Raw genomic sequence first — 19,107 nt, 5'->3', positions numbered from 1 at the left:
GGACTCTAATACGTACATGGCGGCCCTCGAGCTACTAAAAGGGCAATATACGCGCCCAGTGAACACAATTTACGCCCGACACCTCTTGGGATCCCACAGGCAGCAACCGGGAGAATCGGTAGGGGCATTTGCACGGGCGCTACTGGCACTCTGCAGAGACTGCGATTGTAAAGCGGTAACGGCTGTGGAGCACGCGCAGGGACTCGCCTGTGATGCCTTCGTCAGGGGCCTCCAGTCAGACCACACCCGGCAGAGACTGCCAGAAAGCAAGGAACCCGACCTGAAGACGGCCATTGCCCTTGCGCTCTCGTTAGAGGAGGCCCACCGAAACCTCGAGGCATACCCCCGTAACGGCGCCGAGACATGGCAATCGAAACCGTGGGACACGGGACCGCCGCCCCCGGCACCAACCGCTGCAGCGACCCAACCGAGACAGCAGCCTCCGGTAAGAACTGCTTCGATGCCCAGTAACCAGGCCCAAAAATGCTATTTCTGTGGCCAGTTAAAACATCCCAGAGCGCACTGCCCAGCTAAGACAGCTACCTGCTCGGGCTGCGGGAAGAAAGGCCATTACGCTAACGCCTGCAAGGGGAAGCCAGCCAGCAGCGCAGCGTGCGGGCCGTGGGAGCAGCCATCTTATCCGCCATTTTGTGTACCCCCGGCCGCATGGCATCCGCCGCCATCGTATCCAACGCACTCAACCGCCATTTCGTCACCGGAACCGACCACCGTCTCGGCGGATGACTATAGTGACTCACTAAGCCACATACTGGCCTCCGTGACGCTGGATCAAGGCCACCCTCGCCATCTATCCAGCTCCATGATGGATATCGCGGTAAACGGCCGCGCCACCAGTTGCCTGATCGACAGCGGGAGCACAGAGAGTTTCGTCCACCCCGACACGGTACGTAGCCACTCCCTCACGATTCTGCCAACGCACCATCGCATTTCTATGGCGTCCAAGTCCCAGTCAATGGACATCAGCGGCTACTGTGTGGTGACCCTGTCAGTAGGGGGCACTGAATATCAAAAATTTAAACTGCTAGTCCTGCCCCGTCTTTGCGCTGCCGTCCTGCTAGGGTTGGATTTTCAGTGCCACCTTAAGAGTGTCACACTAGCATACGGTGGACCCCTCCCCCCACTCACAGTCTGCAACCAACAACTTTTAAATCGCCCGCTGCAAACCACCTGCAGCCTTTCCACATTAAAAGTCCCCCCCCCTCCCCTGTTCGCTAACCTCACCCGCGACTGTAAACCCATCGCTACCAAAAGCAGGCGGTACAGTGCCGGGGACAGAGCTTTTATCAGCTCTGAGGTGGAGCGGCTCTTGAAGGAGGGCATTATCGAAGGTAGCACTAGCCCCTGGCGAGCCCAGGTTGTAGTCGTTAAAACCACTGCAAAACGCCGCATGGTAATCGACTACAGCCAAACCATAAACCGGTACACCCAGCTGGACGCGTACCCCCTCCCTCGCATATCTGATATGGTCAATCAGATTGCGCAATACAAAGTATTCTCCACCATCGACCTTAAGTCAGCGTACCACCAGCTGCCCATCCGCCATGAGGACCGCCAGTATACTGCCTTCGAGGCAAACGGCCGCCTCTACCACTTCCTTAGGGTCCCCTTCGGCGTCACCAACGGGGTTTCGGTCTTCCAAAGGGAGATGGACCGAATGGTTGACCAGAACGCGCTGCGGGCAACCTTCCCCTATTTGGATAACGTCACCATCTGCGGCCACGACCAGCAGGACCACGACGTTAATCTAGCAAATTTCCTCCGTACGGCCCAACGGCTGAACCTAACGTACAATAAGGAAAAATGTATGTTTCACACCAAGCGCCTGGCCATCCTCGGCTGCGTGGTGGAGAACGGAGTCATCGGGCCCGACCCCGACAGAATGCGCCCCCTAATGGAGCTACCCCTTCCCCACTGCCAAAAAGCACTGAAGAGATGCCTGGGGTTTTTCTCCTACTACGCCCAGTGGGTGCCCCTCTATGCAGACAAAGCCAGGCCCCTCATCAAAGCCACCTCCTTCCCCCTGACACCAGAGGCGTGTGCAGCCTTCACTCTTATCAAGAACGATATCGCGAAGGCCGCAATGCACGCGGTGGATGAGTCCATCCCCTTCCAAGTGGAGAGCGATGCCTCCGACTTCGCCCTAGCCGCGACCCTTAACCAGGCGGGCAGACCCGTGGCCTTTTTCTCAAGGACCCTCCAGGGCCCCGAGACGAGACACTCCTCCGTCGAAAAGGAGGCCCAGGCTATTGTAGAAGCGGTGCATCACTGGAGGCATTACCTGGCCGGGAAACGATTTACCCTGCTCACTGACCAGCGTTCAGTAGCTTTTATGTTTAATAATAAGCAGAGGGGTAAAATCAAGAACGACAAGATCTTGAGGTGGAGAATCGAACTCTCCACCTACAATTATGATATCTTGTATCGGCCAGGGAAACTCAATGAGCCCCCAGATGCCCTATCACGTGGTACATGCGCCAACGCGCAGAGTGATAGGCTGCAGTCCCTCCACAATGACCTCTGCCACCCGGGGGTCACCAGGTTTTTCCATTTTATCAAATCCCGTAACCTGCCCTACTCCATCGAGGAGGTCAGGACCATGACCAAGAGCTGCCAAATCTGCGCCGAGTGCAAACCGCACTTCTATAGGCCGGACAGAGCAAGCCTGATCAAGGCCACCCGCCCCTTCGAACGCCTGAGCGTCGATTTTAAAGGGCCCCTCCCCTCCGCTGACCGCAATGTGTACTTCCTCAACATAGTTGATGAGTACTCCCGTTTCCCCTTTGCCATCCCTTGCCCAGACATGACCAGTACCACGGTCATCAAGTGTCTGAATGACATCTTCGCTCTGTTCGGGTTCCCCAGCTATATACATAGCGACAGGGGCTCATCGTTCATGAGCGACGAACTTCGGCAGTACCTGCTAACAAGAGGTATCGCCACGAGCAGGACCACCAGTTACAACCCCCGGGGGAACGGCCAGGTGGAAAGGGAGAACGCGACGGTTTGGAAGGCAGTCCTCATAGCACTAAAATCTAAGGGCCTTCCGACCTCCCGCTGGCAGGAGGTCCTCCCTGCAGCGCTTCACTCCATTCGGTCACTGCTTTGTACTGCCACTAATGCGACCCCTCATGAGAAAATGTTCGTTTTCCCCCGGAAGTCTACATCGGGAACCTCGCTACCGGCATGGTTGACTTCTCCTGGGCCCGTCCTACTGCGGAGGCACGTGAGGACGCATAAAACGGACCCCCTGGTCGAGCGGGTGCACCTCCTACACGCCAACCCCCAGTATGCCTGGGTGACATACCCAGACGGGCGGGAGGACACGGTCTCCATACGAGATCTCGCACCCTCGGGTACCCCTGAATTACCACCGTTATCCCCCTTACCACCGTTATCCCCCTTACCACTGTTATCCCCCACCACCCCTCCCAACCCAACCCCTGCAGACGGCATGCCAAAGCCCCAGGAATCTTCGCCAACCACCCAGACACCAGACCCGACGTCGGATGCTGCAACACCACCGCCGCCACCACGACGATCAGGACGTCAGACAAGGCCTCCTGATAGACTTAACTTGTAGTACCCTTCACCCCGCCGGACTTCACATTAAACAAGGGGTGAATGTGGTAAACCACTGTATTGTATATTGCCACCTCTGGGTGGCGCTGTGTATGGAGGCATGCCTCAGCTGACTCCACCCACCACTGTGTGGGTTTCGTTCAGACTTGTTCAGTCACTCACGAAGAAGCATGGTCTCTTCTTAGCTAATAAAAGCCTTATTCATCTCTTCTTTCGACTCATCATCTCTTCTTCGACTCATCACCTTTTATGAAGTAATTGATAAGCGTATCACAGCTACAAAAGTTTCAATTAAAGGGCATACCTTAGATGCCTTAATTGACTCAGGAAGTACTGATAGTTTCATTAAAGAACAGATTGTTGCGAAATTGAAACTACATGTCTTCCCATCGGACCAGGCAATTGCGATGGCTCAGTCATCACTTAATACCAGAGTCTCCGGCTTTTGTGTTGTTGATATGACACTTAATGGTCGCATGTATCCCTCCAGCCGACTTTCGGTGCTCAAGGACTTATGTAGTGATCTCCTCTTAGGGCTGGATTTCCAAAAACAGCATAAGAAACTCACCATTGAGTTCGGTGGATCCAAACCTGGACTTACTATTTCTAATATACCATCTAAATTACCGTTTTGTGCATTATCAGCAGCTTCACTTGATGAACCCTCACTATTTGCCAGTATTCCGCCTCGATGCAAACCAATAATAACGAAATTGCGGCGCTTTAATCAGGAAGACCAATCTTTTATTGAGGCTGAAATCTCTCGACTTCTAGCAGAGGATATCATCGAACCATGTTCGTCGCCCTGGCGGGCTCAAGTCGTCATTGTCAAGAACCCTCTAAAACCTCACAAACAACTACTATGCATTGATTATTCGCAAACCATCAATCAATATACCGACTTGGATGCCTACCCATTGCCACGCATTGATGATATGGTTAATAAACTGGCCGAATACAAAGTGATCTCAACTTACGATTTAAAAAGTGCCTATCATCAAGTACCCTTGAAGGTCTCAGATAAGCAGTACACGGCCTTTGAGGCTAATGGACGGCTGTACCAATTTCGTCACCTCCCATTCGGGGTTACTAATGGAGTGGCTGTCTTCCAACGGGCAATGGATGGCCTGGTTAAACAGGAAAACCTAAGGGACACTTTTCCCTATCTTGATAACATTACTATTGCAGGTCACGATCAACAGGAACATGACGCCAACCTCCAAAAATTTCGGGATGTCCTCCATCGCCGTAACTTAACCCTGAATGAATCTAAATCTGTTGAGTCGCAACCGACCATCAACATCCTCGGCTACTGCGTAGGTAATGGTATCATTAAGCCAGACCCAGAAAGACTTCGCCCGCTCCAAGAGCTCCCATCACCTAAGAATCCGGCTTCTTTACGTCGGGCTCTCGGTCTGTTTGCATACTACGCTAAATGGATTCCTCATTTTTCGGACAAAATCCAACCCTTGCTGCATGCTAGATCATTTCCATTGGGAACAGCGGCTGTTGCAGCCTTTAACCTTCTCAAACAACAGTTGGAGAAAGCGGCTCTTCACTCCATCGATGAGAATCTCCCTTTCATAGTTGAATGTGATGCCTCGGAGGTGGCGATCTCGGCTACTCTAAATCAGGAAGGTCGTCCTGTAGCATTTATCTCCAGGACCTTACAAGGTGCCGAGCTACATTATCCTCCAGTTGAGAAGGAAGCCACAGCCATCATAGAGGCAGTACGGAAGTGGAACCATTTTCTAGCTCGCCAGCACTTTACATTAATCACGGACCAGCGATCAGTCGCCTTCATGCTCGATAATCGAAAACGAATCAAAATTAAGAATAATAAAATACAACTTTGGAGGATAGAACTGGCCTCTTTTGGTTATACCATTCACTATCGACCTGGCAAGGAGAATGTGGCCCCGGACACCCTCACACGGGCATTCTGCTCCACTATGTCGTCCTCTACTCTCATAGATGTCCATAATGGATTGTGTCATCCTGGTGTTACGCGCATGCTACATTTCGTACGATCACGGAATCTCCCTTTTTCTACTGGAGATGTAAAGAAAATATGCTCAGAATGCCGGCTTTGTGCGGAATTAAAACCTCAGTTCTTCCGCCCCTCAGATGGTATGCTCATACATGCAACCCAACCGATGCAACGACTTAGCATCGATTTTAAGGGCCCAGTGCCCTCTTCCACTCGGAACACATATTTGCTCACCATGATTGATGAATATTCACGTTTTCCGTTTGCCTTCCCCTGCTCCAATATGCTGGCGTCCACAGTAATCTGCTGCCTTGAGCAGGTATTTTCTCTCTGTGGCATGCCGGCTTATATTCACTCAGATCGGGGTCCATCCTTTATGTCAAAGGAACTCAAGGACTACCTCTCAGAACGGGGAGTTGCTACAAGCAGAACAACACCATACCATCCCATTGGAAATGGGCAGGTAGAGAGGTATAACGGTATCATCTGGAATTCCGTATATCTTGCTTTAAGATCTCGGGGCCTACCAGACCAGCAATGGGAAGCAGTGCTTCCGGATGCATTGCACTCTATACGGTCCCTTCTTTCTACAGCCACAAATACTACACCTCATGAGCGGTTCTTTGGATTCCAGCGTCGCTCATCTCATGGGACATCACTCCCATCATGGCTAACTACTCCTGGACCTGTTCTACTCCGAAGATACGTTCGGACGTCTAAAAATGACCCTCTCGTAGACGAGGTCGAACTAACCGATGCCAACCCCACCTATGCAAACGTACGATATCCCGACGGCCGAGAATCTACCGTATCATTACGGGATCTGGCTCCCTGCCCACCAGGACCTAGTGGGACATCGGGTGATGGTATTTCACCAGGAAACTCTTGGAACCTATCGGGTACCCCTCTCCAGGATCCTGATCGGACACCAACTAGCTTGGTGCCGGTAGAACCACGTACTCAAAGTTGCGATCCTCCCAGTACCGCGCACGAAAGTACTGATCCACCACAGACCAGCTCTGCACCTCCCTCTGAACAGAGGCAGACCGACTTTGAACCTATTGGGGCTCGTACGCGAAGCCATGACCTCCCCGACCCTTCACAGGGTAATCCAGGCCACACAGACTCTGACCAATTGCCAACCGCATGTAAGCGGACCAGCGACCCTCTACAACGGGAACCCAAATGGGTGCGACTCTTCCTCGTTCGGCGGCTGCGGAACAAAAGGAAGACCACAGCCTTCTAATCCTGCAGGAGGGAAGAATGTGATAATAATGATAACTTCCGGGAAGTTATGTGTCACTTCCTGTGAACTGTGAACTGTGAAACTATGAACTGTGAACTTTGTACATACATCACTTCCTGTCATACATCACTTCCTGTTGGACTGGTATAAATACTGAACTGCTCAGTATTGTAAGGGGCTTCTACCATGGTGAAGACCTCTCCTGTATATAGTGTGATTATAAGTTGCTTAAAGCTTACTTTAGAGTTACTTGATGTGTGAGACTCCTTTTTCTTACATCACGCACCATGGGTCATGAGAAGTCAATGCAAAGTTATATCCTGTCAGACTTAGAAGTGTGTGGACTTGAAGAGAAGGACTTCATAGACCTGCCTAATGTTTTCACACAGAGGGAGATTCCTGTTAAAATAGGAAACTTAGCCCTGCAGAAGGATGTGGAGAGATGGCATTACCTGGAAAAGGTGCGTCTCCCATATATTGAAGCAGAAATTGCCCTATTAATTGGAACCAATGCCTACAAAACTATGGAGCCATGGCAGGTGATAAACAGCAAGGATGACGGATCCTACGCAGTCAGGACAGCCCTTGGATGGGTAGTCAATGGACCGGTAAGGAGAGATGATGGCAACAAGTCGAACAAGGAGCAACGACCAAATGTAACAGTTAATTGTATCTCTATCGCAAGCATTGAAGAGCTGTTGATACAGCAGTTCAACGCAGACTTTTCAGAACGCAGCTGTGAGGAAAAGACAGATGTCACAAGAAGACCATCAGTTCATGGATTTGATGACAAGATCTACACAGTTCATTGATGGCCACTATCACATTGGTTTGCCACTGAGAAGACAGACCGCGAAGATGCCGAACAATCGCTGCATAGCAGAGCAGCGCGCCATCAGTCTAAAGAGAAAGCTGAACAAGAACCCCGACTTTCACGAAGACTACAAAGGCTTCATGAGAAACATCATAGCGAAAGGCTATGCTGTAAAAGTGCCCGAGGAACAGTTGAACAGAGACGATGGAAGGGTCTGGTACATTCCTCATCACGGTGTGTATCACCCAAAGAAGAAAAAGATCCGTGTAGTGTTTGACTGCGCCGCCTCATTCAGAGGAACTTCACTGAATGACCAGCTGCTTCAAGGTCCTGATCTTACTAATACCCTCATTGGCGTCTTGACTAGGTTTAGACAAGAGCTCGTTGCCATGATGGCAGACATAGAATCAATGTTCTACCAAGTCAGAATCCCTGATGAAGATGCTGATCTTCTGCGTTTCCTTTGGTGGCCAGATGGCGATGTTAGTCAAGCGATGGTGGAATGTAGAATGGCTGTACACTTGTTCGGAGCCACATCATCTCCCAGCTGTGCAAGCTACGCTCTCAGAAAAACTGCAGAAGATGGCAAAGGCAAAGCACCATCAGAGGCTGTGGAGACAATCTTCAGAAACTTTTATGTCGATGACTGTCTGAAGTCCGTGTCAACAGAAGATGATGCCATTGCACTGTCAAGAGACCTTAGGACTCTGTGTTCGAATGGAGGATTCCATCTGACTAAGTGGATAAGCAACAGCAGAGCAGTTCTAGCTTCTATCCCAGAAAAGGAAAGAGCCACTGAAGTCAAAGATCTGGACCTGAGCCACGATGTCCTTCCTATTGAGAGAGCTCTTGGTGTACAATGGTGCATTGAGTCAGACACGTTCAACTTCAGAATAATGGTGAACGAAAGACCATCCACAAGACGAGGGATTCTCTCCATGGTCAGTTCCATCTACGACCCTCTTGGATTCCTGGCACCACTCATTCTGCCGGTGAAGCTGATCCTACGAGAGCTGTGTAGAGACAAGAGAGGATGGGATGAAGATATCCCAGAAGGTCAAGCTCAGAGATGGCTCAGATGGTTGACAGATTTGCAACAACTTTCTAGCTTCAACGTCAGTAGATGCATCAAGCCTGTGAGTTTTGGAGTTACAAAGATGGCTCAACTACATCATTTCTCAGACGCCAGTGAGGACGGCTATGGCACGGCTACTTACCTCTTGCTGACAAAGCAACAGGGCCAGAAACATTGTGCCTTCCTCATGGGGAAATCCAGGGTGGCTCCGCTGAAGCAGGTCACCATCCCGAGACTGGAGTTGACGGCAGCGGTTGTTGCAGTTAAAGTTGACCAGGTGATGCGGAAAGAGTTACAGCTCCCATTAGAAGAATCTGTCTTCTGGACGGATAGCACGACGGTGCTGAAGTATATAGAGAATGAGAAGATACGCTTCAAGACCTTCGTAGCAAACAGAATCTCATCCATTAGAGAAGCTACACAACCATCTCAATGGAGGTATGTAAACACCTCATTAAACCCAGCAGATCAAGCCTCATGGGGATTGAAGGCTGAAAACTTCATGAGGAGTGAAACTTGGATACAAGGCCCAAGTTATCTGCTGGAAACAGAGAGATCATGGCCAGAAAGACCAGATATGCCAAGTCAGATTGCTGAAGACGACGTCGAAGTCAAGAGATCAGTCACAGTAAATCTCATAACTACGAAAGAGAACTTTGACACAGTGAACAAGCTTGTTAACCATTTCTCAGGATGGCACCAGTTGAGGAAAGCAGTTGCATGGTTTCTAAGGTTGAAAGAGTTGCTGCTACACCTGAGCGGTAAGAGAAAAGAGTATCGAGCCACTATCCATCAGTCTGAAAGTAACCCTGATAAGCAGAGAATGCTTCTACAGCAATATATGCACCAGCACAAGACCACATTGGGTAAGAATTCATTGACCGTGGAGGATTTGGCCAAGGCTGAGATGGAGATAGTTCGCTTCAGTCAAAGACAAAGATATCCAGAAGAAATTGAAGCTTTACAGCGAAATACTCCAATCAAGAAAGGTAGTCATATCTACAAGCTGGATCCTACACTGCAAGATGGAGTACTGAGGGTGGGAGGGCGACTAAACAAATCTGCTATGCCAGAGGAGGCCAAGCATCCTGCTATCCTTTCTAAGGACCTCCGGGTTGCTACTCTCATTCTTCAGCATATACACCAGAGTATTGGACACAGTGGGAGGAATCACGTGCTTGCGAAGCTAAAACAAAGATACTGGATTCCAGGAGCTAATTCTGTAATAAGAAAAATACTCTCTGAATGCCTTGTTTGCAGACGGTCACACGCTAGAGCTGGGGAGCAGAAAATGGCAGACCTGCCTGAAGACCGTTTGTTACCAGACAAGCCCCCATTTACAAACGTAGGGGTGGACTATTTCGGGCCTTTCGAGGTAAAGCGAGGACGGAGTCTTGTCAAGAGATATGGTGTGCTTTTCACTTGTTTGACCATCAGAGCAGTTCATATTGAGGTGGCACACACGTTTGACACTGATTCCTGTATTAACGCCCTGCGGTGCTTTGTCTGTCGAAGAGGACAGGTGTCCATTATGCGTTCTGATAATGGCACTAATTTTGTCGGAGCGGAGAGAGAACTACGGGAAGCTATTGAAGGTTGGAATCAGCTTAAAATACAGGAAGCCATGATGCAAACAGGAATTAAGTGGATCTTCAATCCACCGGCTGCATCCCACCATGGAGGTGTCTGGGAAAGACAGATACACACCGTAAGAAAACTACTCAGTTCTGTACTGAAGCTGCAAGTGCTTGACGACGAGGGACTTCAAACCGTTCTGTGTGAGGTTGAAGCCATCATTAATGACCGACCGATAACTAAGACATCAGATGATCCCAATGACCTCGAAGCCCTGACTCCGAACCACCTGTTGTTGTTGAAAACACAGCCAGTCATGCCCCTGGGAGTCTTCAAAAAGGAAGATCTGTATGCCCGTCGGAAGTGGAGGCAAGTTCAGTATATGTCAGACCTTTTCTGGACCAGATGGACAAGAGAACACTTACCTCTGCTACAGGAGCGTCAAAAATGGTCCAAAATAAAGAGGAACTTCATTGTCGGAGACATCGTCTTAATTGTGGATGATTCAGCCCCTAGAAATTCTTGGTTGATGGGAAAAATAATTAAGACCATGCCAGACTCCAGAGGCATTGTTCGTCGTGTTTGTTTGCAAACCAAGACCAGTACCCTGGAAAGACCGATCACAAAGCTCTGCCTGCTACAAGAAGCAGCGTGAAAGGTTCCTGAACGAAAAAAGTGGACATTTATATTGTAAATATGTTGAACTCATTAGTTTATGACTCTTAAGAATGTTTGAGTAATTGATATGCTTCATGTGCCTAGTCAATTAGGGGCCGGAATGTAAGAGTCATGAAAGTTTAAGAAAGAAAATACTTTAAAATATTGGTTAAATAGTATAATAGTTAATTTACCTGACTGACTTATTGTATTGAGAAACCCCCTATTTTCTTGTTCCAGTAGTATAGTTTGAGATACCCCCTTTATTCTTGCTACAATGGTACAGTCCCTAAGATTGTCACATGGTATCCAGCCATTTTACAGTGCAAGCTGCACGAGGCTGGAGAGAAGGTAAAGGCTTTTGAGGGCTGGAGCAATACAGTTTTTGACCGTGTTCGTTTAAACGTGTTTTGCTTTGTAATTCTGTTTGTAAGGTGTTACAGTAAACAGTTTAAAGACAAAGTTACGTTTTGGAACGTTTTATTTCGACACGCGTCTACTCGTTGTTAAAAGCCTCAAAGCTCAGTGGCTGCATGTTTGGAAATTAAGAAGCGCCACTACATAAACATTTCTCTAGTGTCAGCTGTGGCTCAGTGGGCAGCACTCTCGCCTCTGAGTCAGAAGGTTGTGGGTTCATAGTCCCACGCCAGGTATTTGCGCACATAAAGCTGGGCTGACACTCCAGCGCAGTGCTGAGGGAGTGCTGCATTATCGGAGGTGCCGTCTTTCAGATGAGATGTTAAACCGTCTGCTCTCTCAGGTGGACATAAAAGATCCCATGACACTATTTTGAAGAAGAGCAGGGGAGTTATCCTCGGTGTCCTGGCCAATATTTATCCCTCAACCAACATAACAGAAACAGATTATCTGGTCATTAGCACATTGCTGTTTGTGGGACCTTATTGTATGCAGATTGGCTGCCGCGTTTCCCACATTACAACAGTGACTCCACTTCAAAAGTACTTCATTGGCTGTAAAGTGCTTTGAGACGTCCGGTGGTTGTGAAAGGCGCTATATAAATGCAAGTCTTTCTTTCTGGCAGGAGAGCTCGTCTGCTCTTGGGACTAAGAGGTAAGTTTTCATCTTTAACGCTCTTCAGCATTGAGCTTTGGCACATGTCAGGAATTCAGGTGTATGCCTGATTCGTGGGATTGTAATTTTCCATCCATTGAAATGAACTAAAGTTCATTGACAGGAAGTCGTGGGCCCACAAGATAACTCTGTACCTGAATGCCTGGTATGCACTGATGGCCCATCCTCTGTCCTGGGAGCATCAGGTGAAAATTTACCTCTAAAATACCAAACAACAACAACTTGCGTTTATATAGTGCCTTTAATGTAGTAAAATGCCCCTTGACACTTCATAGGAGTGCTATCAAACTCTGAGCCACATAAGGAGGTATTAGGACAGGTGACCAAAACTTGGTCAAAGAGGGAGGTTTTAAGGAGCGTCTTAATGGAGGAGTGAGAGGCGGAGAGGTTTAGGGCCTCCGCAGCTGAAGGCACGGCCGCCAATGGTGGAGTGATTAAAATTGGGGATGCGCAAGAGGCCAGAATTGGAGGAGAGCGGAGATCTCGGAGGGTTGTAGGGCTGGAGGTGGTTAGAGAGATAGGGAGGGGCGAGGCTATGGAGGGATTTGAAAACAAGAATGAGAATTTTTAAATTGAGGTGTTGTCGGACTGGGAACCAATGTGGTGTGATGGACGAACTTGGTGCGAGTTAGGGTACAGGCAGCAGAGTTTTGAATGAGTCCCAGTTTATGGAGGGTGGAAGATGGGAGGCCGGCCAGGAGAGCGTCGGAATAGTCAAGTCTAGAGATATAAAAGGCAAAGGCAGCAGATGAGCTGAGGCAGGGGCGGAGACGGGCGATGTTGCGGAGATGGAAGTAGGTGATCTTGGTGATGGAGTGGATATGGGGTCGGAAGTTCAGCTCAGGGTCAAATAAGATGCCATGGTTGCGAACGGTCTGGTTCAGCCTCAGACAGGGAGGAGGATGGAGTCGTGAGGAGATTACAGGAAACTCTTTGGTATCCGGCACCGATGGGACCGGGATGGTGCCGGTTGATTAAGAATTCCGGATGATGGAGAGGGTTATCTACCGAGGCTATTTTTAACAAACAAAAATAAAAAAATCAAGAAATGTGCAGCATACAGTGATTGGGTACTCACCTACACTGCGGGAGTGTCAGACTCCTGTTATTGAGGTGTTCCAACTTACGACAGCGCCAAGAAGCTGAGTAGTGGCAGTTTGGAGAACCACCCCCACTGACTAACTCGGCCACCACGGGAGACTCGGACTCGGCAACATTGCCGGTTATTGAGGTGTTGTTTTTGGAGTATGAATTTTGCCGGTTAATAGAGAATTCCGGATATTTAGGTGCCGTTTAAACGAGAGTTTCCTGTAACTGGGAGAGTGTAAGGAGTCCATTTCCTGGACAGTAAATAAACACAAGACTGTCTTGATCAATATAAATTGTACAAACAAACACCCCCTTATAGATAAGTATTTACATGATTTAGGCAAAAAGTTCATGGTTTATATTGTTTTCAGAATTTCTATTTAAAAAATCAGTTACCTTCCAGAATGAAGAAAGGGGCTTGTTGTGATTGACCTGGACTGCAGCTAATCAGGGGACGCTGAGGTATTTGCAGAAAAAATGATTAGCAACGCTTAATCCAACAATTCAAACCCAGCCGAGAAATCCAGAGGCACCTGACAAGGAGTAGGGCTTTCTGAGAAAAACATTTTCCTGGGATTTACAACACCTTACGGGGCTGGCTTGATGGATTAAATGGTCTTTGCCCCCCATTCTTTGTATGCTTTGTAAGTTGCTTTAAATCTTTAGCCGATGAAAACATTCAAGGTGGGGCGGTGAAAACCAAATGTTTGGAGTGATTTGGTCGGTCACTTCCTAGGACATGCCAGTCTGGGATTGAGCTCAAGTTACTCATTCCTCATTGGTAGCTATTTTTGGCCACTTTCTTTGCTTTTGATTCATGTTTTTTTCTACCTCTTCCCTTGTGAAGTGTTGCTGTTTTACAAATATAACATTTGAGCCATTCAGGTACAAATATGATGATGAGTAATTTCTATTTCAAGGGTGACACCCGAGGTGTGACACAGCAGGTGAGATGGGCAAGGTCCATGCTAGAAGAAGCATTTTTATATATATTGGCAGCTTTCATAGAATAATAGAATCATTGAATGGTTACAGCACAGAAGGAGGCCATTCAGCCCGTGCCGGCTCACTGCAAGAGCACCTCAGCTAGTCCCACTCCCTCGCCCTTTCCCCATAGCCCTGCAATTTCTTTTCCTTCAGGTACTTATCCAATTCCCCTTTGAAAGCCGTGATTGAATCTGCCTCCACCGCCCTTTCAGGCAGTGCATTCCAGATCCTAACCACTCGCTGCGTAAAAAAGTTTTCCTCATGTCGCCTTTGGTTCTTCTGCCAATCACCTTAAATCTGTGTCCTCTGGTCCTCGACCCTTCCGCCAATGGGGACAGTTTCTCTCTATCTACTCTGTCTGGACCCCTCATGATTTTGAACACCTCTATCAAATCTCCTCTCAACCTTCTCTGCTCTAAGGAGAACAACCCCAGCTTCTCCAGTCTATCCACATAACTGAAGTCCCTCATCCTTGGAATAATTCTCGTAAATCTTTTCTGCACCCTCTCTAAGGCCTTCACATCCTTCCTATCTATAGTGTGGTGCCCAGAATTGGACACAATACTCCAGTTGAGGCCGAACCAGTGTTTTATAAAGGTTCATCATAACTTCCTTGCTTTTGTGCTCTATGCCTCTATTTATGAAGCACAGGATCCCGTATGCTTTTTTAACCGGTTTTTCAACCTGCTCTGCCACCTTCAATGATTTGTGCACATATACCCCCAGGTCTCTCTGTTCATGCATCCCCTTTAGGATTGTACCCTTTAGTTTATATTGCCTATCCTCGTTCTTCCTACCAAAATGTATCACTTTGCACCTTTCTGCATTAAATTTCATCTGCCATGTGTCCACCCATTCCACCAGCCTGTCTATGTCCTCTTGAAGTCTATCACTATCCTCCTCACTGTTCACTATACTTCCAAGTTTTGTGTCACCTGCAAATTTTGAAATTGTGCCCTCTACTCCCAAGTCTAAGTCATTAATATATCTCAAGAAAAGCAGTGGTCCTAGTACTGACCCCTGGGGAACACCACCGTTTATCTTCCTCCAGCCCGATAAACAACCGTTCACCGCTACTCTCTGTTTCCTGTCACTTAGCCAATTCCATATCCATGCTGCCACTGTCCCTTTCATTCCCTGGGCTTCAACTTTGATGGCAAGCCTATTATGTGGCACTTTATGAAATGCCTTTTGGAAGTCCATGTACACCACGTCAACTGCATTGCCCTCATCAACCTTCTCTATTACCTCATCAAAAAACTCAATCAAGTTAGTTAAACACAATTTGCCTTTAACAAATCTGTGCTGGCTTTCCTTAATTAATCCCCAAGTGACTATTAATTTTGTCCCTGATTATTGTTTCTAAAAGCTTCCCCACTACCGAGGTTAAACTGACTGGCCTGTAGTTGCTGGGTTTATCCTTACACCCTTTTTTGAACAAGGGTGTAACATTTGCAATTTCCAGTCCTCTGGCACCACCCCTGTATCCAAGGAGGATTGGAATATTATGGCCAGTACCTCCATGATTTACACCTTTACTTCCCTCAGCATCCTAGGATGCATCCCATCTGGTCCTGGTGACTTAGCTATTTTAAGTACAGCCAGCCTTTCTAGTACCTCCTTTTTATCCCATCCAGTGTCTCAACTACCTCCTTTTTCACCATGACTTTGGCAGCATCTTCTTCCTTGGTAAAGACAGATGCAATGTATTCATTTAGTACCTCAGCCATGCCCTCTGCCTCCATGCATAGGTCTCCATTTTGGTCCCTAATCGGCCCCACCCCTCCTCTTACTACCCGTTTACTATTTATAGTGGGACGTGGCGCAGCTTACAGCACTGACCCTGCTGGAGTTTGTGGGGTCTGTGGGAAAGCACCTCACTTGCAATGGGCTGGCGGGTGCCCACATCACTATGGGTACTTCTTGGGAGCCTGTCTGCCCCATGCTGCTGAAAACTTCACGCAGTCATTGCTTGTCCCCTTGTATAAAAAGGACAAATCCTAATTTTTTTGTTTTTAAATTACCTCATCTTTGGCTACTGCCCTAGTCTCTCCCCATCCCTCCTCACTTGGGCCTACTTGGTATTACCCATGGCTCAGTTGGTAGCACTCTCACCTCTGAATCAAAAGGTCATTGGTTCAAGTCCCACTCCAGAGACATGAGCAAAAATCTAGGCTGACACTTCAGTGCGGTACCGAGGGAGTGCTGCACTGTCGGAGGTGCCGTCTTTTGGATGAGACGTTAAACCAAGGCCTCATCTGCCCTCTCAGGTGGATGTAAAAGACCCCATGGTGTTATTTCGAAGGAGAGCAGGGGAGTTCTCCCCTGCGTCCTGGCCAATATTTCTCCCTCAAAGAACATCACTAAAACAGATGATCTGGCCACATCGCTGTTTGTGGGAGCTTGCTGTGTGCAAATTGGCTGCCATGTTTCCTATATTAGAATAGTGACTACACTTCAAAAAGTACTTCATTGGCTGTAAAACGTTTTGGGACATCCTGAGGTCGTGAAAGGCATAAAAGAATTTTGAGCTGAAGGGTGAGGGAAAAAATCTAACACACGATGCACGGCGCGAGATTCGCCACTCCAGCGAAACCTGGGCCAATGTCCTTCACAGTGCCGTCCCCTGCAGAGCTGGCAAAATCAGGTTATTAAGAAATAGACTGCTACTTTTTAAAATTAAATGGTTGGTTTGAAATGGCTTTATTTTTATATATTTAATAGAATTTCAAGAAGGTTTGAATGTGTTGCCTTATAATGGGCCAAGGCTACTGCATGGATTTAACATTGACCTGGGTGACACCGCTGAGTATATTCACACGCACACACAGTACACACAGGCACACACACAGTACACACAGACACACGCACATACAGACATGCACACACAGATACATGCACATGCACACACAGACACACACACATGCACAAACGCACACAGAAACACACACATGTAGACACAGACACAAGCACACGCACACACACATACAGACATGCACACACACACAGACACACACACACACGCACACAGGTACACACACATACAGACAGACACACACGCAATTACAGACACTCACGTAGACACAGACACATGCACATGCACACACAAATACACACACACGATCACAGATACACGGATGTACATGCGCACACACAGACATACACATATACACACACATACAGACACACGCACGTGCACACGCACACAATCACAGACACACGGACGTACACATACATACAGACACACGTGCACATACACACACAGACAGACAGACGCATGTGTGCACAATTGACCCGTGGCTGTAACAGTGTTATTTCATGACACCTTGTAGAATAATTAAATATCAATTCAGTTCTCATTTTGCCCTTTATAATCTGCACATTTTAAGTGTTGCAGGTGGCTGCTTGAATTTGTGAAGTGAAATTGGGTATATTGTAATCTTTTCCGACTTTGTCACATTCGCTGGCATTTGCTTCTACTGTGTGCAGCTGCCAGTGTCCATTTGTCAATGTGAACTTTATTTACCAGCAGTGGAAATTGGCACAGTAAACTCTTTATATATACAAAGTTTCTTTGCTTGGAAATGGCCCTGAGCCATGTTTTGTTTTCAAGTAACTCCAAATGGATTGGTGATTAATGTTTTGATATTTATTCTGGAATTAGGGTGAAGCAGAAGGTTTGATTAAAGTGTACGTTGACTCATTATTATTTTAAAAATTTCATCACTTTTTCTATTTCTTTTCAGATTTTTGGAACCCTTTGATAGTTATTCACCCACATTTTATCTAAATGTTTAGCTGCTGTACCCAGGTGTACAGGTATATGTCACTAACATCGACAGCTTAGATGTTAAACTGTCTGTTCTCTCAGGTGGACGTAAAAGATCCTACGGCACTATTTCGAAGAAGAGCAGGGGAATTATCCCTGGTGTCCTGGCCAATATTTATCCCTCAATCAACAAAAACAGATTATCTGGTCATCATCACATTGCTGTTTGTGGGATCTTGCTGTGCGCAAATTGGCTGCCGCGTTTCCTACATTACAACAGTGACCACACTTTAAAAGTACTTCATTGGCTGTAAAGTGCTTTAGGACGTCCTGAGGTCATGAAAGGTGCTATATAAATGCAAGTCTTTCTTTCAATTCAAGAAACTGTCTCAAAAGAGACATTTTGAAAATGTTTCCAGGTTCTAGGGGGGTGAAATTGGGTGCCTCTGCGCCTCCCGTTAGCGCTAACAAGAGGAAATCATCAACTCGGGCGCCAGCTCCAGCTCGCTATCCAGTAACTCCTCCTGGAAACTGGACTACAGGCAATGCCTCTATGATCGAAGAACCAGCTGACGATAGCTATCAAGGTTCATATGTAATGATTGACCAGGATACTGTACCCCAGCGTGAGTCAAGCACCTTCAGTAGAGATTAGAAAAATAATAAAGATTTAAGCCAAAACGGCCATCGATAGATGAAAGCTTCGACTTTAAGCTGGGGCGAGAGTGGAGCCGACGTAAGGCCAGGGCCAACATACTTCAGGCCCAAATCCTACCTGAATGCGGCGTGAATGATGTGGAGCCGACGAGCGTGGCAGGAGACCATGGCCAGGGACTTGCGGGCGGGACCGGTCCCCGGTCAGGGAAGTGGTCATGGGGAAGTGATGGCGGTCGGGGGAAAGGGGAGGGAAGCCTGGGGTAGGGGAGGCCCTAGGCTTGCCAGTGTGGCCTGGGGCAAACCTGCTCTTCCTGGCCCTTTCCTGGGCCTGCTGCTCCTTGGCACCCGATGGTGCTGGCACTGCCGGCACCACGCGCCAATCACACTGAAAAACAAGTAATATGGTGTTGGGGTCTGAATGACATACAAATATAGGAATTACTTTTTAAAAATTCGTTTATGGGATCTGGGCACTGCTGGCAATGCCAGTGTTTATTGCCCATCCCTAGTTGCCCTTGAGAAGGTGGTGGTGAGCCGCCTTCTTGAACCGCTGCAG

Source organism: Somniosus microcephalus, chromosome 21, assembly GCF_052327205.1.
Source record: "Somniosus microcephalus isolate GS21.2 chromosome 21, FLI_Smic_1.0, whole genome shotgun sequence".
In the NCBI taxonomy this organism is placed as follows: domain Eukaryota; kingdom Metazoa; phylum Chordata; class Chondrichthyes; order Squaliformes; family Somniosidae; genus Somniosus; species Somniosus microcephalus.
The sequence above is the reverse complement of the archived record's forward strand: the minus strand, read 5'-3'. Positions refer to the sequence as shown.